The 21,206-nt window shown below is 40.0% G+C and overlaps 1 long non-coding RNA gene across 2 annotated transcripts in view; it reads left to right on the top strand.

The window, feature by feature from the left end:
• Window positions 1-18,323, top strand: part of LOC117825570 — a 48,715-nt gene extending 30,392 nt beyond the window's left edge. Inside the window, exons 2-3 of one of the 2 annotated variants that reach the window (XR_004633870.1) lie at window positions 2,906-2,960; window positions 17,991-18,323. This is a non-coding gene — a long non-coding RNA (uncharacterized LOC117825570). Of the gene's footprint in view, window positions 1-2,905; window positions 2,961-5,307; window positions 5,803-17,990 lie in introns of those variants that run through there. The other variant, XR_004633869.1, reaches the window with a different exon arrangement.
• Window positions 18,324-21,206: the final 2,883 nt, after the last annotated feature.

The raw sequence follows: 21,206 nt of genomic DNA, 5'->3' as shown, positions 1-21,206 counted from the left end.
TCTTTTACTTCGGGTATAAAGTCTCAACAAGACTTATTTTTTGTATTATTCCTGTAGATTGATCTTAGATGGGATTTTCTGCTGTTGACTTTGTGATGCAAGTTGCCAATGAGTTTGTTTTTTCCTTTTTACCTTCTCTCTACATTGTGGACTGGCACTCAGGTTTTTCTTGACTGATTTCCTACCTCACAGCCACTAGTTAGGGTGTGAACCTCTGGCTTGATGCCACACTTGTAAGTTACTTTGTGATACTGTGTACATTTCACAGAAGGCCTACAAAACAATTGGCGTATGCCCCTTAAGGCCTCTGACACCCACTGAGGTGGCTTTGTTATCTCAGAACTTCAGTCACAATGTGCAACACTTTTTATTACCAGTACTTATATATTTTTGTTGCTATCACCTTCTGTTTTGCTTTTCCTCTTGTAACCTTCTAACTCACTATCCCTTGGCTTCCACAAAAGCATGTACACAGCCACGCACTTGTGCATGTCCACACATACTGAACAGACAACTTTCAAAGTAGCATAACACCTCTTTTATCTCTATCCCTTATTCATTCCTCTGTCCTCACCCTCATCCTCCAATCTCTCCCATTGCCCCTGTGCCTGCTGTTCATCCATGTGTGATTGATGGAGGGGTGCATCCATCCCTTCCTCCGCCACTCGGCACTCGTCTGTCCCCGAAGCCCCGCCATCCTTCTCTTTTACCTGCCGTCACCAGATGGCTCACCACCTGCCTCCAACAGTCAACAAAAGCTGCAATTACCCTTCATGTCCAACAAAGGGAAACTCACTCTACAACAAAAAGACAGTGCACCAGCACGCACGCACACACACACAGACACACACACACACACACACACACGCACACAGATGACGAGATAAGAAGCATACACGGAATAGTAAAACTGACCATGCACAGTTTCACAAAGTTGCTCACATTAACATGTGCTTGTATTTTTCATGAAAATTCAGTCTGACTTAAACAATTTGTCTTTAAACTGAAAACTGCATCCATGCATCATACATGTCGGATTATTAATTGATGAAATAATACACCCATTTACAGCCTACGTCATCGAAGAGGTGTGTGCACGGAAGTGGCATTTATTGGCAGCGTCTGGTTGTTCTGTGGTTGGTTGTCAGAATCAATACTCCACCACGGATTCAAGCTCTCCAGAATACAGACAGGATTACGACTGTTTCCGAGCAACCAGTGTTTTGGTGTTAAGAGTGACCGTGCTAACTGGTGACATTCAACCAAGCGTGTCAGTGACTGTGGCGATTACAACAGCTTTTGAAACATTAAAAGAGTCCCACCCGAATGCATCCTAGTTTATTGTGTATTGCTATATAAAAATAAACTCATCAGTACTTGGCTGACAGTCACCAGTTAACAGGGTCACACCATACACTGAAACACCAGCAGAGTCTTTAGCTGCAAGGTATTAAACCTCTTCTTTATCCAACCTTGGTTCAATCAGGTTTGACTGTAACAAAATAATATGAACTGCCAAACATCTGAACCCAGTTATTGCCACGAAAAAATAATTTTTCCCTTCCAATGAGAGGCACAGCTGCCTGCGGTAACGCTGCAGCTGATGGCTAGGAGGCTCCTCTTTACGTCACACTGGCTCGACAGAAGCAATATGGCTGCCGCCGACGATTGGTCTCAAAGCAGCTCTACAGGAACAGATGGGTGACGTCACAGATACTACGTCCATATTTTATACAGTCTATGGTGTAGATACAAACAAACGTACAGCCCAGGCAGAGCCCCTCACTCTGCCGCTGCGTTTATGTTGCGTTGTAACACTCTTGACTTGCTCTTTCCTGACACCGCCTTCCACTCCACTGTGCTTCCTTTGCCGCCGTTCTTAAACTGTTTCTTTTCCAGATGGACTGTTCTTTTCTTGATCTTTACAGCTGTTTTTTCTGGCTCCGTCTCACTGTATCTCTTGTTACTCTGCGCCATCCTTTCCTCTGTCTCATCTCCTCCTGTGCCATCCTCTCTCCACCTTTCACTTGCTCGTATGCGTGGAGTCTCACCTCTTTGCCACACCAATCGCCACATTCATTGGCCCTGGCAAAAGTGAATCAACTAAAATGAGCGCTTCACAGGTGCAGTACATTAATATGGTTATTTTGCAGCCAGAAGTAAAAACAAACAAATTTCACAAAGACGACACAGTTCAACCTAAGATCGTGCAATAAAAAACAAGAATAAAATCACACCTTAAAAATAAACTTGGTGATTATAACAAGCAGATAAAAACCCCTCAAAATCATGCATGATAAAACCAAACCCATTTATAATTGTTTTTTACCTCCACCGTGTGACATGTACATGCTGTTTTTTTCACTAAAGACGTCCCTCATCTCACTATCTGTCCACTGTGTTTGCATCCACTCCCTCATTTTGATAAAGATTAAAAAAAAAACAAGAGAAAGCCACTGAAAGCCCTTCTACTTGTTTTAAAGAGGACTTCACGTGGACATGGTCTGACATGATACATCACAGAGTCTGTCATTCAAGCTTACATGCACTCACACAAGTGCACAGACACAAAGGAACATGCACAATTTCCACAGACACCTTCGCAGTTGAGTTAATGATGGGTAGAGGAAGCAAGATTTGTTAGAACTACAGGCCTCTGTCTTTATACCTTAATGATGGTTATTATTCTGTCATGCTGTGACTTTCACCATGCAAACACGTTACTGGCCGCAAGATACCTCCTCCTATACACCATAATTACACATGATTGATTATGCATGCGCGTGTATGTCTCTGTGTCGTGGTGTGTGCAGGCAGTTCCCTATTGCTGCTGATAATTACAGTGATGACTGACAGCTGTAATAAACAGAATCACTGCTACATCTACCACGTTCTTTTGCCCTAGGCTGCCGGAAATCAAGGGGATAAAAAAAGCAAAAATGGAAAGAGCGCCGAAGAAGGTATGATAGATCTTTCTTTTTTTCATCCTAGCCTTTTGTTATTGAAGTGGAAATGAAAAATAAAAGCGGTGGGACCATTGTTCAATATGAAATGCATAATACATTTTACCATTTATTCAGATCACCTGCCTGTCCTTCCCTCTCCTCACAGCTTCTGAAAAATGTTCATGATCCCAAATGCTCACAGGGCTCTGCTTGCGGCATAAGGCCAATGTAGAGAACATGTTCAATACATATTTTTTTATATTGTTAAAAAGGGGAAACTTTTAGTCGGTCTTTAGAAATAGGATCAAGTTTTAATTTTATCTTCAAAGTGTTCTGTTGCTGTAAGTTTCCAACTTCTCATCGATGTAGGAATGTAGTTTAATTTGACATTGTTGCTATTCTTTCTCAACTTTATTTCTATTCTTCTTGCACATACATCCATATGGAGTGTATCTCAACAAGTGACCATGCATACATAATATAATATAATATAATGTAATATAGTTTTTACTTTATTTACCTCTAATGGACTTGAGCAATCAGAGCAAAATATGTCAATGGGAGCTAAAAGACCACAGAAGAGTCTTTGCACTTATTTTCTGTTTGAGTCTTGCCCTAGCATAAATACATTCTCTCACTGGTTCTGACAAAATTAACAGCTCATTCCAAAATTGATTGAAGTTATGAATGCCAGCATATTTTTTAGTTTTGGCAAGAATAGAATAGAATAGAATGCCTTTATTGTCATTGCGTGACTTGCATACAATGAAATTAGGAACCAGACTGGAGAGCAGAGAGCCGCTGCACCCGTACGCGCCGCCATCTTGAATTTATAAGAACATTTTAAAAAAATGACATACTGTACATTTACTGGCTCAATGAGACTTATTTCTTAAATTCATCTCTTCCCTCCAAACAGGGTATTCATTTCAAATCTTTAGCTAAATAAATCAGCGTCTTCTAAATATATACCTTAGTTATACCTATTAGATCGGTCGGATCCTCAGTATTCTGGTCCTCTGTCTGAGCAGAGGTTTTTTTTTTTCTCCAGTCCTCGAGCCAACATGAAAGTCAGTTCTTTCACTGCTTTTCAGATATTTAAACACAATGCACATAACCATAACCTCATTACTAATACTTTCTGCTCCATGACATACAGGGCATGCTATTTCCTCAACACTGAACTTTTACTAAATTGTAAAAGTTACCATGTGCAGTATGTTGGCATAAATGAAGTTAAGGTGTTAACTTAAATTCGGGTGCAGAACCACGCCTAAACCATACCCTCAATCACCTGACAAGCCTACTTAAATGTAGCCAGCCTACTCCAACTGTTTGTCTGTGGTTCTTCAAAGAAAGACAGACCATGTTTCAAGCATCACCGATCAGATTTTGAGACAAAAGAAAAAGCGACTAACTCACCATAGAGCTTCATCTGTACACCTCCAATGATGATCCATACGATGAACTTTCCATACAGAGTATTCCTTCACTCAGGGAAGGGCAGTCAGACCACAGCCAGGAGTTGCAGCAGCGCCGCTTGCACTCCGTGGACAGCCTGCCCCACCCGCGTCACACCCATTCATGCTCCCTGAATGAGGTATCGCCATCTCCAAGAAGAGTACTTTGCTTTGAAACCAAGGTTTTTTGTTGGTGGTTTGGTCATTGATGGTGTGGAAATCTGTGGTTAAGGTGTAATCAACACTGTAAACAAAAAGACAGCGTTGTTTTGTCAAGACCAAGATTCAAAGTTCTCAAAATTCAACTCAACTAAAGAACAGGAGCAAAAATATATGCTCAGGGGTGACTTTATCTTTTCCTCACTCTGGAAACATAAATCTGTGAATTATGAACTGAAGCACAGCGATGTAAAAATCAGAACCAGAATCATAAATTATTTATTAATCCTGCAGAGGGAAATGTGGGTAAAGGTGGGACAAGAAGGAAATGAGGGCAGGAAAAGGGAAGGAGTGAAATACGTCCTTATTGTACATAGGAGTGAGAAGAGCAGAAAATGATGCACAGCAGCTACATCCATCACTCTGTGTGGTCACCGTACACAAACACAGTCACACAAACATGTTGGATTAGGTACAGTTGTTATTAGACCCCTATGAAATTTTAAGTAGTTTTCAAAAAAATCCCAAGTGCGGTTAAACAGATCAATGAATTTTTAACACAGCTTTTCCAAACATCTTAGTTTTATTTTGGATGCTTACATTATTTTACTTTGCACACAGAAACAAAATTATTTCACAAAAAAAAAAAAATACCAGGGTCAAAATTATTAGCCCCCCCCTGATGCTAACAGTCAGTTGTGTACCCTTTTTGCTGGATAACATAATGCAGTCGTTTGTTGTAGTTTGTAACAAGTCTCTGACACATCTCCTGAAGAATCCCAGCCCATTCTTCTTTGGCAAATCCTTCCAAGCTCCTCCAGATTTGATGGTCTTCTGGCATGGACCCTGGTCTTCAGTTCACCCCACAGAGTTTCGATGGGATTCAAGTCAGGACTTTGTGCAGGCCAGTCAATAACATTGTGTGGCGTGGTCCTTGCTAGTGAATATAAGAGCAGCCAGGGGACTAGTTGTCACCTATACCAATACCTGTAGCACTTTGTTGTGAGATGCGGTACTATACTCCACATATCAGTGTAGCTGGATAAACATGCTAAGTGTTTTTGAAATTTCAAGAGTATAACAATTCCCTGTGTACTATTGAAAGGAGAAGATACTAGCAACTCCCAAATGTTTCAACAATTTCAGTTCAATGTTGGACCACTTTATTTTGCATTATGTGTCAGAACTTTACTGTACCAAGCAGTGCCTTTCAATAAACTCACTTCTTCATATTCATACTCAAGTGAGCACTGATTTGGCTTTATTGAAAAGTGGATCCCTTATTTGATGCATGGCCTCACGATGGCCCCAGCCGTCATTGAAATGTCCATAAAGAAGTAGAGCAATGAGAATTACAGCGAGGAAAATGAAATGAAAAAACTCCTCGCTCATCCATGCATCAAACCGCCTTCCTTCTCCCTTATTTAGTCTACTCCTGCTTGTGATGGATATTTCAAATATGATTTATTTCCCTCTCATATTTCACATTGCATCTGAATATATATTAATGCAAAGTGATGGTATTGGTTGTTGCTGCATGCAGATGAAAATACACACGCAAGACATGTGAGTGCGAGCGTGCGCGCGCACACACACATGAACACTAGAAGTATTGGAGGAGGATGTGACTCACACAGGGAAGCCAATCAAAGTTAGCTGTCTCCCGGTGCAGCAATCAACAATGACAGGCAGACCAATTATATCAGTTAATCATGTAATAACAATTATTCCAGTCCACAGATCATATACCAACACTACTTTACATATCTTGCCACACATTGAAATGATACCAGGGATACACATGTATCTACCCAATTCAATCAAAAATTGACATGGAATTTCAAAAACTCATAATCTATGCAAAGAGAAGCGATAACAGTTTTTGTTTGATCGTTTTTGTTTTTTTTTAAATCTTTTTTAGGTCGAAATGTCATTCTAGTTCAAAGTTTATATCATTTTTTGAATTAACTTTAAAGGCACTATGCAGACTTTTCTTGTTGATTCTGGTGACCCCTTTGGACAAAATCTGTACTGTTTTTCCAGGAAAAAGACTGCAATACTACTACTACTAGTTTAAGGTTACCATAACAGCCCTGGAATCGTGCTGTATCCCCTTGTCCTAATAAACGCCAGAATAATGTACATATGTGCACTCTTTTGTCCTCAAAGAACTCTGAAGTAGTAAAATTCAGTATAAAGAAAGAATCAATCTTTTTGCTGATAGACTCACTTCACTTTGTTTGTCATGAAAAGGCATCAGTTTAAGATTTACACTAACCCCTGTAACTTAGATTTCAAATATTACTTTAAATATTTTATTTAATAGTCAGATGAAGAATCATTTTTTTTTTTTACCTTTATTTTACCCGGAATATTCCCATTGAGATACAAAGTATCTTTTGCAAGGGAGTCCCGGCCAAGTCAGCAGCATAAAAAGTTTCACAAAGCAAACAAGGTAAAATAATATACAATAACAAGTAACTATTATGTCAATTTATTAATAAGCAGTGTTAAGCAGTAAAACTTGTGCACAAGCTGATCAGATTATCCTTTACCCTAGTTTCAAAATCCTCCAATAGAATTAAATAATCCGGTTTTAGGTGACCTTGTAGCTCAGACCAGGATGAGGAAGCAAAAACATTAAAAGCACTTTTACCAAAGAGCGAGTCAGAGGAATGACAAAAACACAATTTTCATGGGACTGAACATTACAGCCACTGACAACTTTAGGAGTCAATAAATACCATAAATAAGACAACAGATCATGGAGTATGACCTTGTAGGGAAAGACATACCAATGCTCCATTCTTCTGTTGCGTAAGGAAGACAAGTATACCATTTTATACAAGATACAGTGATGTGTGCAGTATCCTACAGTTCACTAGAGAGAAACAACAGTCCAACATTTTAAGCATAAAGAATATCACCGTAGTCAATTACAAATACAAAGGTTGCCAGAATTAGCTTCTTTTCAAGCAGCAAAAGAAAAACACTGGTTTTAATTCTGTAAAAGAAACCGAACTTCACCCTCAGGATGATTAAAAGACAGATTTTAATTTAAGAGAAACCCCAAATATTTAAATGTTGGGACACATTCAATCACCTCATTTACAAAAGTAAAAATCTGAGTCATCTTTCACTGTCCTCTTAGACTTCAAGAAGTACATCACCTTAGTCTTGTTGGCATTTAAAACCAGCCTTAGTTCATGAAGATTCAACTGAACTGTATTAAATGCAGCTTGTAGGTTGTTAATTGCACCACCAAACTGTTTTCAGCGAGAACCCATATCAGTTAACCTCTGTAAAAGAATAAAGTGATCAACTGTATCAAAGGCCTTAGATAAATCTAAGACATTAATTTCATTTTGCTGCCACCATGTCTCCCATTTTCTGTTCCATTTGGTCTTCAGTCTGTCATACTTCTGGTTCATACTAATGATTACTTTATGAAATACTGGAGGGGGGGCATAATTGACAGAACTGCAAAATAATTATGATGAGGAAGCATTCTTAATGTCTCTGAGGAGTCATTATCCTATGCCATTATTTATCATTACCCAGCAGACTCTTGTTGTGCAGCCACATGGCAATGGAGAGAACATGTTCAGTAGTATTACCACAGATTTACATTCCCCTCCTCAAGTTTACCAGCGAGTAGTACAGTGTGTACCCAGGTCTTTGCCAAACCCCACTCTCCCCTCTGACAACTCCATTACAACACAATCAAGGGAGGGGGTACAGGAATGGAAAGAATCCCACCAAGCTGAGATGGCAAACAGTAATTCTACAGAGCAAATTAAACTTAGAATCCAATTCCATGGACAGATTTGATATGTTTCTCAGACCAGCTGCAGAAATTAACCAGCAGCAAGCAGAATTGCCAATCAGGAACACAAAGTATTGTGAGCAATATTTGCAGAGCATCAATAGTATTCATGGAGGTTGCACAATGAACATGCTGTCAGTGTTTCTGGTTTATTGGATATGTGAAGCGAACTCTTGTCGTACAAATTGTATATGGGTTTCATTCTTGTATATCATATTGGCATATATTACATTTTACTGTAGAATGCAAATCTTGATCTATGTGTATCAGAATGCGGTATATATTTCATTTTCAACCTCTACCTGCCTACTCTGAAAAATGTTGAAATATATTTTTATTCCAATTTTAACTTTAAATTGCCACTGGATTGCAACAAGATATTCTGATCTACTCCAGTGATTGTTTTGCATGTTGATTTATACTGTAGTGGTTAAGAAACTGTAAGATATCCAAGCTGTAAGATGTGGCTCATCCTTAAGTCTTGTCATATAGAACATGACAACATTTTTAACTCCCTGTATAATGCGCCATGTCTCATGGTTGAAGAAAGGTCAAAGATAACAAATTAATTGGTTTAACTTTCTGTATGGACTAGGGGTGACCCCAAATAGTTGAATATTCAACGATTCGTTCTAACAAGCCTTAGTCGAGTGCCAATCTCAGAGTCGAATATTTGCATATGAAATGTGGATCATTCCATTCAAACCATGGGGATGCTCAATGTCTAATTCTACATTATTTTCCTGTTTCCCGTAAAAATAGTGTCTCATATATCCTATTTTTATATAAATATAAACTTATTTAATGTAATTCTGAGAACAGCTCTTGAAGTGTTAAATCTCCTTAAAGTGGTAATTAAATCTCCCCTGGTAATTAAAGGTGGATCATTTAGCAGGGACCTGTGGAGCAGACGTACCTCAGCTGGTCTTTAAATCTTTCTACGTTCATGGTAGCTCAAAATGTCAGGAAATAAAACTTCAGTTGATCCTAAAAAATAGTGATGAAGATGAAGAGCAGCTTCATGAAGAGGGCTGTGAGATCAAGGATTACCGGACCACACAAAAACTGTACGGGGCCAAACGAACGAGCAGGAATACCCAAAGCTGTCCGAAGCCTTGAAAACAATCCAGAGCATCCCATCCACCTCCACGACATCAGAGAGGATATTCCCAAAGACAGGATTTACAGTCAACAAAGCAAGGAGCGCACTTCTGCCCGTACACATGATGGTTTTCCTCGCGTACAATTTGAAAAGACTCAAGCGGACAAAGACGCGATGAAAGACAGTTTTAAAAGGTACTGTTAAGGTATTTAAAAACCCTCTAGCTGGTTCAGGTTTGATTTTCAACATTATAAACATGTTTAGCCTTAAGTTGGACAAACTACCCTCTGCAGCACTGCTCTCCGCTGTGCGAACACTGTTTAAATATCTCCTGATTCCTTATTCTATAACGGCGCTTTGTTCGATGTTTAACGGATGGTGGACTTATTTGAGTTTTCTCTCCATCATCCCCTCGTTGTTTTTGCAATATAGATTAAAACAATCTAAGTTTTATACTTATAATATTCTGTTGTCCCTTTTACTTTAAGCTATGAGTCTCTTAATTGTAAAGGGTTATGCGTAATATTGTCATGCGGTCACCATCATGCAGACTTTGGGTCAATAAGGAAAAACAACAAACATTCGACTATTCGTCGACTATGGGCAAAATCTGATGAATCAGATTCGACTAAGCAAATCCTTAGTCGTGCTCACCCCTAGTATGGACTAAAGTGAAATTAACAATCAACAATTTTGAGGATGGGAAATGTTGTTATTGAGTTGTTATTGCCTTGATGTGCTGCATTGGTTTAATATTGCTCACTATTTCTAGAGGTATTTATTAAAGCTGGGGTTGGTAGTCTCGGAAAACTGGCATGAATTTCAACGTAGCATTTCCTCATGACTCCGTCTAACCCCTCCCCTCCTCCCCTCGGAGGTCCTCCAAAACGACGCCCCTGCTCACATGCACGAGCGCCGCTGACTTGCGACCATATGATGGCGACTGATTCAAAACCGGTCCTCACCAAAACATTATCATTGTGAAAGTTAAAAACACAAACAAACATGGCTATTGTAAGTACTCACAACTGTCATACTAGCATTATACAGTTGTACTGGTGACACAATTTCAGGAGAAAAGTTATAACACATATAATACTGTAACAGCTCTACTGTTTGTTAAACGTGTTCAGTCTAGATGTTCTTAATTCCTACAGTGTTGACAGTCAGTGAAGACATCAGGAGACTGAGGTGTAGAGTGTGTGAGGCGAGCGGGAAAGAGGAGAAGTTTTTCATTCATTCAAACATTGATTGTTGCTTTGTTGGGTGATGTGATCACGGCCGACAGTGACCGGTTAGTAAAGCTCAACGTGTTCACGAATCGGCTCTTCATCCCTACAGCGTCCAGACGGACGCTACAGTACATCTACATTTTCTATAGGACTTACTAAATGTCATTAATTCTTTTGCTTGTCAGAGCCCCCGTGGTGAGAGCTAGACTTTGATCCAGACTACAGTCCTGAGCAAAGCACCTCATCGGGTCAGAGGGGACAGGCCTGAGGTCGAGCGAGAGGGGCGCGCCGGGGAAATGTACGCGCAGGAGGCGGGCAGAACGGCAGGACGGGATTTGAATGGTTTAAAATGTTGGCACCCAAAAAACGGTGATTGGTTGGTGTTTTCCCAGGTTTACTCCGGCTGTAGATAGCAGCTTTTTCGCTCTTATTTAGGAACACATTATGTATTGATTGCCATCGGGACATAAAGATCATTTTAACCAGTATGACAAAAAGTGTATCTAAATCTGACTACCAACCCCAGCTTTAATTTACTTACTTTACATTATTATTATTATTAGTAGTAGTAGTAGTCAAAGATGTTCAAATCCTTAAAGCAAAGCCAATCAAATGGACCCTGTAAATTTGAACTGGTCTTTCCTTGAAACAACTTGAACCATCAGCGTGTCATATAGTCACTCTGTAATTTCCTTTTAGTAATAGCTATTGATGAGCCTGATTTCTGAGTGAAATATAAAAATATCATAGTAGGGGTAACTTTGACCTAGTGCAGGGGCTCCCAAATTTTTCAGCCAAGGATACCCAAAATATTGGTGTCAAAGACTTGCGACCCCCACTGTCCTTTCAAGTGATCAAATGTTGTTTCATGCTACATTAAGTATTATACTTATAAAAAAGATTGTATTTGCAAGGTTTTATTTTGTATTTGAATTGCTATTTTTGTTGATGTTTTTACAACAATGGCTAAAATATGACATTAAAGAAGACACCATGCGACTTCCCATTGGGAACCCCTGGCCTAGTGGTCCAAACAAGCCCCATATATGCAAGCTATAGCCCTCGTCACAGAGGTCGCTGGTTCAACTTCCAGTCTTGACCATTTGCGGCGTGTCTTCCCCTACTCTCTACTACCCCCATTTCCTGTCTCTCTTGAAACACTATAATGCAAATTGTGCGTGCGCGCGCGTGTGCGTGCATGCGCGTGCGTGCATGCGCGTGCGTCTTTTGTCAGTGTGCATGCAGTAGTGGCTTAGTATGGAAACTCATTGCTTTTCCACCCTATTTGCATTTGGAGTTTAAATTCAATTAGTTATCCATTGTTTTCAACTAATGAATCAGTTGAAGTCAATTAAATCCACTCAAAGGCTCAGTAATTGTATAACACTGCCTCAGGTAATTATGTCATATAAAATACAGTGTCTGTCACCTGAAGTGACAGTGTGTGTTTGTGTGTGTGTGGTCAAAGCTGGTTGTAGATGTGGAAGCGTTGCTGTATGCAGGTGTGACATTGTGTGCTCATGGAAGAGCACATTTGCCTATCATTGATCTGGATGTTTTCAAGCTGTGAGTTGTATGCTTGTATGATCTCCAATGAATGTGACTGTATGTGTGTTGCTAAATTCTCCAACGTGCTAGTGGAGCGTTGTGTGCCAAGAGGAACAGACGCCATGAGAAACCAGGGCTCACTGCAGGAGACAGCATATTTAATAATCCATGCAGCTGGCCTGTGTATGCATTCAAACATACGTGCTGTTTAGTGCATGTTTAGAGTGTGTGTACAATCATCCAGGTGGTTAGCTTTGGCTTTGTGGCAGAGCAGAATTGCTTCGCCTCCTGGTAAGTACACACATTTTGCCCTTGGGAGAGTGGCAGAGAAATGTGACTGAAAATGACATGATTGAATCAGGCATGAGACGATACTTGAAGTTTTGCTCTGTGGAGCTGTAAGGAGGTAATAGTACAGGATGACAAGGTTTGGACTCGGCAATTTAGTGCAACAACCAGAGAGCCTATTTCAAACTTATTCAAGACTTTCTGACTAAATGAAATGATGAAACAGGTTTGAAAGGGTATCTTTTTTATCATTCTGACTGACAGTTTTTCTTCTGCTGGTTTATTCAGAGGGGATTTTGAGATTCTTTATAATTTCAGACCTTGATCTAACAAGGCTGACATTTAGTCTTTTGAAGGTGTTGTTTGCTGTCTACAATATTTAAAGCTTTAAATAGAGGTGCAAAATGTAACTTAAGAGACATAATAACATCAAACCACTGTTAGGGTTCCTGAGAGAGCCGCATTAGTAAAGTTGCTTAGTGGATGGTAATGTCTGTCAGTTTGTCACCGGGTCATTACTCTGTTTACAACTGAAATGTCTCAACAGCTTTGGTATGGCGATAAAGTTGCTGTGAGAATGAATTACAATGACTTCGGCAATCATCGGACTCTTCTTTTGGCACCAGCAGCATGTTAAAGCAATTTTTTCTATTAACCTAAAACAAATACAACTATTGGGCAATCTACTTGTAAAATTTAGATTTAGGCAACTAGTTAATATACATTAAAGCAAGCTTTATTACACTGAAGCTACCCCAAAGAGAAATGTAGCGAGTTTAGCTACAGCAACATCACAAAAGGAGTGCCAGAAAACAGTTCATGCATACAGGCTTCTAATTGAGACAGGCCTTTGTTTGAACCTTTTTAAAAGCCTAACTCAAAGGCATTTTTATGGTATGCTAACTGAAAAGCTATTTTATTCCGAAAATAGCACCTTTTCTGCACAGCACAGTTGAATTTATTTATTTGTCTCTCTTGTAAAGCGTCTTTGAGTTATTTAAAAGCGCTATATAAAACTTAGGTATTATTATTATTATTAACACTTATGGTATATTTTTATTTTATTTTATAGGTCTTATTAGATAATTGTAGCTTGGTTACACAGTACAATAAGACTGTGAACATGGTGATTATACATTCAGCATAACACATTAAACATGTCAGTAACACCCTGGCATTATCATTTAGCTTAAAATCCAAACAATGATACAATGATAAAGCTATTATGATTGTAGAACCTTAAAGAGCTTCAGCCTCAAAACAGCTCTTTGTTAAAACAAAGCAGGTGGCTATATCGATGAAGCAACACTATAAATGATCCAGAACTTGCAGTTTGATTAACAGATTCACAAATTTGACGGTTTATAACAGACAACAGACCCATTCAAAACACAACCTGAGAATGATTTTTCCTGTAACAATGATGGTCAGAGGGTGAACAGAGAGCATACTGAATTCCTCTTTCAAAGTAACCTGTCATTAGTGTGTGCTTGCATTGATGGAATGGTCCCTCCGCAGCTGTGATCTGTAAAAGTTGAACCAGGTTCAGCTCTTTTTTTTGCCAGATTACATAGTGATTTGGTTTTCTGCATAGTTGTACTCATCAGCTGCTGTGGTTTTCAAACAGTGCTTCACTGGATCTGATCGCCCTTTATCTTTCTGTTTTCTGCAATTGATTCAGCTTGAGACCAATTATGAGATTTTTTTGGGTTGCTCTCTTTTAACTGATAATCAAAATGTTAATCTGGTCTTTCTTAAACAACACAGGCTTAAGCCTGTAATTAAAAGGTCTATTTCTTTCTGACCAAAAACTATTTCTAAAATTGAATTTCCAACCTTAGAACAGAAATTTACACGGCATACAACAGGGAGAGATTTGATATCACAAAGGGCATTGCAGGCCATCGCGCCTTTATTTCATTACCAGCAGTAATGCATTCCAGTGCAAGTCTAATGTGAGAGAAAATTCCCTGTAATCCAATTCTGCCAGCGCATGTGATCTTATCAACCTTCATTTACACACCTTGAACATCTGTTACAAGAATTCACAGACACACGTGCACATACATCTGCTACATAAGAAGTGGAGCTGTTATGCATTTGCTTTCAGTCCATGGAGGTTCACATAAGAGCTGCCTGCAGGGAAGAATATCTGACTGATGTTTAATATGATGAGCAAAGTGGTGTGTCAGGATGTAAGAAAGGGTTAGAAGAGGTACTAAAAACAGCCCAACCCCAGTGGCCAAGACCTTAATGATCTCAGCTGACCACAAGACTTCCACAGAAAAACAATAATAATTAGGGGTGGGCAGCAGATTGATACAAGGTCTGCATGTGAGAATTTGAGTTTGTGCTTGTGGGTGTTTGTGTGTTGTACTTGCTTTTGTAGGAGTGTTTGCCTCAGGGGATATAAATCAATGTGTCACGTAATTGCTTGAGTGACCTTTGCTGATAAGAGACGCTAGCCTTTTGAAATCTCTATCTGTCTCTGTCACTTTGGCCATCTTCACCTTTCAACCACTGCTTTCTCTCTGTCACATGCTCTCACATCATTATACTCACACGCACACACAAACTCACTGGGCTTGAAATTGATTTCCTTGGTGTTCACAAATGCAAATTATAATTCTGACCGCTAACCAATCACCTTTCTAATTTTCCCTTTTTTTCAGGGCCATATAAATCATCAGCAAGACACTAAGTTATCTCAACATAACTCTTAAAGTATGATGTTTACTGGCTGTGGATTTGTGGCAACAGCTTTGTTTGTGAAGTAGTTTAAAATTTCCCAAATATAACAGTCCCTAATTTATGATGGAAAGACTGGCAGAATTGTTATGAGAGGTAAAATCATGACTTTTTGTGTCTGTCCTCTAAGCTTATTATCAGGCTCCAGATGTTTGAAACAAGAGTCAGAAGTTTGGGTCATAATCATGCATACAAACGATGGTTTTGAGGAAATTCATGTAGGACAATGATCTGATAGGGCCACAGTGTCCGCTGGCGCATGCTCTTTGGCTTGCTCTCGTCTTTGTCAACGCTAGGTCAAAGATACAGATGAATGTTTCCAGGTCTGTGACATGTTTTTAACTGGCCTCCTAAATAATGGCTGATCTCAATTAAATTCCAGTAAATGTGAGTTTTGTCTAAAACACGAGTTCCTGGACACCCTTAATGGGAGTTAGGCAGAACCGTCAATCAGTGAGAGAACATTTACATTTTACAGAAGAAGAATGTCTACTTCAACATTATCCAATTAGTATATGTTGAAGTCGTTTGCTATTTTAACAGTGCGCCTGGTAGTCTGGAAGTACCTGTCAGCCTTCATTAAAAATGTATCTTTTAATGTATTGGTAGCTGTCTGTGCGGGCAATCAGTCTATATTTGGCCATATACTTCCTGGCTGCAAGGCACAGGCCAAATGGGTGTCCATGTGAGTCCTGAAACTTTTGCCAGTGAGCTGACCTGAGGCTCCTGTCCCAAGAACTCCTTAGCATAGCCCTTAACATAGATAGCTCTGTGAGCGTCCAATCTCTAACAAGATTGGTTCTTTCTGTACACACCAGCACAGTTAAACAACAGCACAGCTTACTGTCTACATGGCAATTTTCAATTAAGTTGCTTCTTTGAAAAATTACCTTTTCAAAAGGCGTACACTAGATTAATAAAGAGGACAAAGAAGCTTGGACTGGACCAATCAACTTTACAAATTTAGCTGTAGGCAGGTGACCAAAGACAAGTTTACACCAGTGGCAACTCCCACTCCTGGTTCGGCTAACTGGATGTGGTGTGAGTAATGACCTATACTGCTTTGCCATTTTGCTTTTATAAAATGACGACAACAAAGCATTATGAAAGGTATAGGTGTACAAGACCTAAAATAAAATCTGTCTAAAAAATGCAAACAGCGTGAAAGTAGCCGCAGCCACTACCTTCAAAAAGTATTCTCACCAGTCGCCACTGGTTGATATTTGGTAAGGATTGAACCTGTCATCATGCAGGGGAAAGCTGATAACTTGGTGGTTTGGTGAAGTGAGAAATTATCAGGTCAGACTTGCAAAGCAGTTACGACAGCCTTTTGGTGGTTAACTAGAACAAGGTTGGCAAATGGTGGTTTAATTAGATAAACAAATAAATTCCGTTGTCTGATCTTGTTTTTATCACTTGAGACTTTTATCTAAGATTAAATTGGTTTTATCTTTTAATGATTTTGAGAGAGTTATACCTGCTTTTATTTTGACTCGACTAGACTACTGCAATGCACTTTATGTCAGCGTTAACCAGTCCTCCCTGGCACGCCTTCAGCTAGTTCAGAATGCTGCTGCTAGGCTTTTAACTGGCACCTGTAAGCGAGAGCACATAACCCCCATCCTCGCCTCCCTCCACTGGCTCCCTGTTCATTTTAGGATTCATTTTAAGATTTTATTGTTTGTTTTTAAATCTTTAAATGGAATCGCCCCACAGTACATCACTGACCTCCTGCAAAGCTACACCCCTGCGAGGTCTTTGAGGTCTACAGGTCAGCAGCTTTTTGTGGTCCCTAAGACCAGGCTGAAAACCAGGGGTGGCCGTGCCTTCTCAGCAGTGGCCCCCAAACTGTGGAACGAGCTGTTTTTTTAAATGTGCTTTCTAAATAAAGTGGATTGGATTGGAAATGGTGGGAGCAAGAAGACCTTATTTACTACTCTCTTCAAATGAGTGAAATCTTTGATATTCATTTTCCACTAGAGTGCAGTTCATATCACTATATTCACACATTTAATTTCCTTTTTTTATTCACAGCTTTAAAAACACACAGTATATCATATTTCCTCGCTTTTGATGGGGACTGACTGATTCATTCACATGTAATTCACTTTAAAAGCCAGGCAAAGTGCACAGGCAGGCAGCACAACTACACTAATTTCTGTCACTGAAATTGTGCTGCCTTTTTAACTCTCCAATTTATGCAGTTAAAAGAATAATTGCATCTTTTGATTTTTTTTTTTTTACCCTAATTCAGAAAGGCAGCCTTGACTAAGACCACTGCTCTCCATTTAATGACGGCCCTGTTCAATTGACAACACACTCTGATGCAAAACCTCCAAATGCAGTATGCAGAACGCAATCAGAAGATTGAACAAGAGTTAAAACATTTACTCTGGAGCAGTTACACGCATCATAATGACTTTTTTCCCCCTGAATGTGTTATTTTATTTCTGTAATGCCAGCTTTTGAAAGCTGAGCCCAATCTTCTAACAACATGGATAATGCATACCCACAGCATATCTCTGGCTTGATGCCTTCCTTTCCCCATATACATATATATCATCACTTCTCTCACTCTTATCTGCCAATGTATCTAAATCCCCTGTGTAGATCTGTCTCCAATCCACCTATCTCCTGTCTTTTTTTTTCTTCTCATGTGCCTGACGGTTTTGTCGTTTACAGCGGCGTGTCATGTTAAACCTCGCCCCTGCTGTGCCAGGAGCCTGAAGAGAAGGAAGCAAAAATGGAAGAGTAGGAGAAATGAACAGAGGAGTGATTTGTTGTTCCAGGTAGTTGCTCCTTTGGGAGGTGTAATGGCCAAGGGCTCTTCAAAGCATCTCCCATCTGTCATAAATGTTCGCTGCAGATGGACACATACAACGGCTCACTGCTGAGCCGGGCTGCAGCTGTGTGTCAGAGATCGTGCCAGCGTTTGAGCATGTGACTAAAGATCTTTGTCTGCTGGAGAGTCTCTGCATGTTAGCTGTTGTCAGACTGTGTAGGGCTAACTGTGTGTTTGAGCAGTCATAAACTGACAATGTTTGATCTTTTTTGCGTTATTCTATAAAAGTTCAAATGTTACGTTTGTGTTTAAACCCTTTTTTTGTATGGTACTATGTGTAGGGTGTACTTTTGTCCATTCATGTAAGTGCATGTTGACTGTCTGGAACACCTGCTGTAATAGCCAGTAGCATTCCTAGGGGTGTTTTGTGTGGCACCTCCAACTCCCTCACCCACATCATTGGACACCCTAGGTGCCACACAATGAGCTATGGTTGGCAATGATTGACTCTGCCCAGTCAGAGGCAAGACTTGAGTGCAAAACAACTGATTCCTGGGTTTTCCTGAGCTCCTTTGTCATGAAGGTCCTTGTAGGTTGTAGCCATAGAAAGCCTGCTGTCATGCCATTAATATTTTGCCTCCATCATACAAAGTATGAACTTCATGCTTTGTTGGTTCTGATGATACATTTTTCCAGTATTCTGGCATCGTGGGCATCAATCTTGATTTTTTTCATCTGACTATACATTGAGTGGTTGTTCACCCACATTTTTTGAGACCATTGAACCCCATTGGATTTCTTATTCTGAGGAGGATGTAAGAGGTATTTTTACTAGTTCCTCCCTACTGGATGATGAAACACTGACCGTCTCCCCAAAGAACTCAGATTGGAAAGTACTTTTTGCTGAAACACCTCAAAAAGAACTTTATTAGACATCACCTTAACACTATTACTATCTATTACAATCTGGCTACTGGAGAAAAGTATTTATCCCATGCAGAGGTGACACATTACATTTACACTTCCCATTGTTATTAGCATTTTCAATACAATACAATTTTATATACAGTACTACTCCAAGTTACTCACTACTCACTAGTTGAGTAGTTATTCCTGAGGTACTGATTTACTCTTACTCAAGTATTTCTACAAGTACTCTCATTTCTACTTGAGTAATCAACATTATAAAGTAACAGTACTTTTACTTGAGTACCGTTTTGATTTACTCCACCACTGATCCAATGATGACTTCAAAACTACACGGGAAGCCATTTTAATTACATGTTATTCTGACTTGATGCTCTTGTTAATTAAAGAAGCCCAAAGGACATTCATCCAACAAATGTTTGATGAGATTAGCAGGAAACTTGTAGACCTGGACAGTGATCCAGTAATGGCTCTCCTAGAGGTTAAAATAAATGATGATTTAAACAAATTTCTACAAACCAGGGTTCCTGGAAAACCTGGAAAACCTGGAAAACAGTTGACCAGTTTTCCAGTACTGGAAAACACCTGGAAAATGGGCTCTTTTGACTCTACTCTGCTTTTTTGCAAAAAACTAATGGTTTGTGTGTTGAAAACCCTTTTACTACGGTGTTTTTATGGGAAGCCTTATAATTGCCCAATTGTGTGCATTTATTCTGTTACAAAATAATTCTCACCCTAATCCTAGGGTTATGATTAGGGTTAGGGTTGTGATTAGGGTTAGGGTTGGGGTTAGGGTTAGGGTTGTGATTAGGGTTGGGGTTAGGGTTGTGATTAGGGTTAGAGTTGTGATTAGGGTTAGGGTTGGGGTTAGGGTTGTGATTAGGGTTGGGGTTAGGGTTAGGGTTGTGGTTAGGGTTAGAGTTGTGATTAGGGTTAGGGTTGTGGTTAGGGTTAGAGTTGTGATTAGGGTTGGGGTTAGGGTTGTGATTAGGGTTGGGGTTAGGGTTGTGATTAGGGTTAGGGTTGTGATTAGGGTTGGGGTTAGGGTTGTGATTAGGGTTAGAGTTGTGATTAGGGTTAGGGTTATGGTTAGGGTTGTGATTAGGGTTAGGGTTAGAGTTGTGATTAGGGTTAGGGTTGTGATTAGGATTGGGGTTAGGGTTGTGATTAGGGTTGGGGTTAGGGTTGTGATTAGGGTTAGAGTTGTGATTAGGGTTAGGGTTGTGATTAGGGTTAGGGTTGTGATTAGGGTTGGGGTTAGGGTTAGAGTTGTGATTAGGGTTAGGGTTGTGATTAGGGTTAGGGTTGGGGTTAGGGTTAGGGTTGTGGTTAGGGTTAGAGTTGTGATTAGGGTTAGGGTTGTGATTAGGGTTGTGGTTAGGGTTAGAGTTGTGATTAGGGTTGGGGTTAGGGTTGTGATTAGGGTTAGGGTTGGGGTTAGGGTTAGGGTTGTGATTAGGGTTAGGGTTGTGATTAGGGTTAGGGTTGTGATTAGGGTTAGGGTTGTGATTAGGGTTGGGGTTAGGGTTAGAGTTGTGATTAGGGTTAGGGTTGTGATTAGGGTTGGGGTTAGGGTTGTGGTTAGGGTTAGAGTTGTGATTAGGGTTAGAGTTGTGGTTGGGGTTAGGGTTGTGATAAGGGTTAGGGTTGGGGTTAGGGTTAGGGTTGTGATTAGGGTTAGGGTTGTGATTAGGGTTGGGGTTAGGGTTGTGATTAGGGTTAGAGTTGTGATTAGGGTTATGGTTAGGGTTGTGATTAAGGTTAGGGTTAGAATTGTGATTAGGGTTAGGGTTGTGATAAGGATTGGGGTTAGGGTTGTGATAAGGATTGGGGTTAGGGTTGTGATTAGGGTTGGGGTTAGGGTTAGGGTTGTGATTAGGGTTAGGGTTGTGATTAGGGTTAGGGTTGTGATTAGGGTTAGGGTTGTGATTAGGGTTGGGGTTAGGGTTAGGGTTTTAATTAAGGTTAGGGTTGTGATTAGGGTTAGGGTTGTGATTAGGGTTGGGGTTGTGATTAGGGTTGGGGTTAGGGTTAGGGTTGTGATTAGGGTTAGAGTTGTGATTAGGGTTAGGGTTGTGATTAGGGTTAGGGTTGTGATTAGGGTTGGTGTTAGGGTTAGGGTTGTAATTAGGGTTAGGGTTGTGATTAGGGTTAGGGTTGTGATTAGGGTTAGGGTTGTGATTAGGGTT

The sequence above is a fragment of the Notolabrus celidotus genome, chromosome 14 (genome assembly GCF_009762535.1).
Source record: "Notolabrus celidotus isolate fNotCel1 chromosome 14, fNotCel1.pri, whole genome shotgun sequence".
NCBI classification, from domain to species: Eukaryota; Metazoa; Chordata; class Actinopteri; order Labriformes; family Labridae; genus Notolabrus; species Notolabrus celidotus.
The sequence above is the reverse complement of the archived record's forward strand: the minus strand, read 5'-3'. Positions and strand labels throughout refer to the sequence as shown.